The sequence below is a fragment of the Apium graveolens genome, unplaced genomic scaffold, assembly GCF_009905375.1.
Source record: "Apium graveolens cultivar Ventura unplaced genomic scaffold, ASM990537v1 ctg4452, whole genome shotgun sequence".
In the NCBI taxonomy this organism is placed as follows: domain Eukaryota; kingdom Viridiplantae; phylum Streptophyta; class Magnoliopsida; order Apiales; family Apiaceae; genus Apium; species Apium graveolens.
This window is the reverse complement of record NW_027418539.1, coordinates 80,041-83,877: the sequence shown is the minus strand read 5'-3', so window position 1 is coordinate 83,877 and position 3,837 is coordinate 80,041.

The following is a 3,837-nucleotide window of genomic DNA, read 5'->3' as shown; positions in this document are numbered from 1 at the left end:
TTACAATGTATAATCTTCTCGATAATGATAACACATATAAAGTAAACCCTAAGCTATGTTTATATTTACACAGTTACAAGATATCTTCTAATTGATATAGAATATAATTTGGTCTCCTAAAATATATCAATCAGATATCTTCTACAAGTCTTCTAGTCCTCTAACTCTTCATGCATATCTTCTTTTGTTTTAGTCCAGATCTTCTCCTGTAAATCAGCCGCATTCCTTATCTGAAGTCTTCCCGCACTTATGTCCTGATATATATCTTCTGACGCCTTAAGTTCTGAAATTAAGTTTTGACTTCAGTAAGTTCTGATTTCTGTAAGCTCTAAGTTCTAAAAACTAAACACAAATCAAATTAGACATGACATCTCAAATATATCTAATAGACACCAATTATGCTTAGTCCTTATATGTCTATAAGAATTGAAAATATAATGGTTTAATGCGCAAGTTATCTATCGTGATTACATAGGGCAAGTAAGATGGTTAAAAATTACCTATGAATCATGCATAACAATAACACATGAACCTATGCTAGCATGGCAAGTTCTAAACCTCTATATTCACTGTCGCTTCAATAGAGATTAAAAAGCTATCTTATATGTTAGCTACGCACATAAGACGAATAAGCACAACCAATACTAGGTTATCATACAATCACCACACACTAAGGTATTGAAACAAATTAACTATAGAAATCCATAAGTAAATCCGCTAGAACCCCCCATAACGATTAGTTCATAATCGAACTCATCATCACCATGGGTTCCAATGAAAGCATGATAATAAACAATATAAGAGTACTAGGGTTCAAAGATAAATAAAAAACAAGCATCCAAGTATCAACTATATTAAAGAAAACAAAAGTCTTCTTCTCCGTAGCCTTCTCGTGCTCTCTAGGTCTTCTTATTGCTCTCCCCTCACTCCTTTGGTGTTAAAAATATCTTTTTATTGATATATATAGGATCCAGGATGACCAGGACTCTTCACATATGCAATTTCTACTAAAATTAGGATTTTGGGGAAAAAATTGGGGCGGGGCGGCCGCGCTGTTTTGGCAGAAAGTCAGCGCGGGCACTGGTTTCTGCGGCGGCCGCGACTGACTTCTGTACTTTTCTGCTGATTCTTCTTTTGCCATATCTTGAGTTCTACTCGTCAGAATTAGGCGATTCAACTGCCCACGCGAAGCTAACGAGATTCTCTAAAACTTGAGAATGACCTAAGCTTCCAATTTTGATCTCGTTTCAGCATATTTCCCTGAAAATCTCCTTTCTTCATTTAACTAATGCCTGAAATATAATAATGCAAAAACACATCAAAAATACCAACAACTTGAGTCTAAAACGCCAACTTAAGCTTGTAATGAAGCATTCTAAGTAGATATAAAATCCACTTATCACACCCCCAAACTTGAATCGATGATTTTCTTCAAGCATAAACAGACTCAAAACTACAAAACATACCTAATGCATGAATGCAACTACGTGAATGCAACTAAATGATAATACAATCGATCCCCTCAGAATAACCAGAACCAAATGAATAAGCCAATAACTCTAAGAATGCAATGACTCAAAACAGAGCTCGAAAAAATCCCACAAACCATCTCACAAACTAGAAACGTGCGTGTGTGGATGCTTAACAGATATACTCTGGACACTAGATCAATAATAATAACTTATCTTTCATCAAAACAATCACAAGTTTATAAACAGAATAGATGATAAATGCATAATGACTCACAACACCTCCTTTCTATTAGAGTTATACAAGGATTCATACTATTATTGAATATATAACAAAGATGCTTACTTGATCGTGCAATGAATGAGGTTCCAAAAGACTTATACAATAATACCCATGTAGCGAGCGTTAGGTTAGCGGATCCCAGACTATAAAATCCTTAGGTCACTAGGCATAAAGTCCCCTAAGAACTTAATAACTCGAGTATTAAAAAGCTCACTCTTGATCAATTATGCATAAACACATACTTTATGTTTCTTTTCTTTTTTCCCCTTTTCCCCTTTTTTTCTTTTTTTTTCAACAATTTCTGAATGAGTGCATTTCGCTCCATCTCATTTAACCCTAGACAACTCATAAAAATATAAGCCGGCTACTAGCCATTTGACACCTAGCCTTATTCACAACTAGCAATGAAATCCATATTTTTCTCCAGATAAAAAAATCAGTGTTTTTACGTCATTACCAGAATATCATAAATTCTAAATATAACCAAGTGATTAAATCTTAACAACAAACAAGTATGATCATGATCTAGATCAAAAGCAATCCTATAAGACTTTGTGAAAATATATATTTCTGGCATGCAAATCAATTCATTAAGACTTAAACATCCCTCTATTGGTCATCACTACACTCACATCAACATCAACCAATCAATCAAAAATAGCTCAACCTAAGGGATCATGTTATATGCATACAAATACAACTGCATGGACTCACATAATAACACAGAAAAATGCAAACAAATATGTCCTAACTGAACAATCATGTAACACTACGAATGAAATACAACTATATGCAACATGAATCTATATGAACTATATGGACACACACAAACTGATCCTTACATTATCACCCCCAAACTTAAAATTTTCAATGTCCTCATTGAAGGTAATAATAAGGATTTCAGGCATACCTAGTCGTCGGAAAGATCACCCTCCTCGGGTGGAGGATCAGGTAGCCAATCAACCTCAACACCAGTTGCTCGGAAAATAGTGCCCAAAGCCTGTGTCAAATCTGCAGCAAAATAACGGTGAATGTCGTGCATGGCCTCAATATGCCGAATCAACCTTCTATACTGCGCATCACCAAGACCAAACCTATCAACTGTCTTGGTGCACGAGAAGAACCCTCTGTAGGCAGGGGAGGAACCTGCTGGTCACCCTTGATATTATCATAGATATAGTCCAACCCCTTGTCAGGAGGTGTACCTAAGAATATATAACTCAAGTGATCTGGCAGTGGGTTGAGCTCAAGTGTGCGAGCTTCTTCAATAGACGGCTCGAGATGCTCCTGAGAAATTTTCATCTCTGCTAATCCAAGAGAATCGAATAGCATATCTAACTTCCTCTTCCACGGAGGTGCATTCAAAACCTGCAGTTGTTCTGCTCCTTCTTCATCGTCAATAACTGATTCCCCTATTAAGGATCTCTCTAAGGTATCTGGCTTTTGAAATTGCTCAGGCTCCGAATTCACGACAGAGTCGACCCACTCTACTTTAAAGCACTCCTCTTTAGCCGTGGGTAACTTTATTGCCTTGAATATATTAAAAGTGACCTTCTGATCGTGAACTTTCATCATAAACTTTCCTTTTTGCACATCAATCATAGTTCGGCTAGTAGCTAAGAATGGTCTCCCTAATATAATGGGAATCTTCTTATCTTCCTCAAAGTCAAGAACTACAAAATCGGCAGGAAAGAGAAGTTTGTCCACCTTGACCAAGACATCCTCCACAATGCCTCGTGGATATGTAATAAAATGATCGACCAACCGCAAGGACATATATGTAGGCTTTGGATCAGGTAAACCGAACTTCTTGAAGATAGACAAAGGCAACAGACTGATGCTAGCTCCCAAATCACATAAACACTTGTCAAACGACAAGTTTCTGATGGTACAAGGAATAGTGAAGCTTCCAGGATCTTTAAGCTTCGGAGGCAACTTCTGTTACAGCACAACACTGCATTCCTCCGTAAGATCAATGGTCTCTAAGTCATCGAGCTTCACTTTCCGAGAGAGAATACCTTTCATAAACTTCGCATAACTAAGTATCTGTTCAAGAGCTTCAGCGAAAGGTTAGTTGATGTGAAG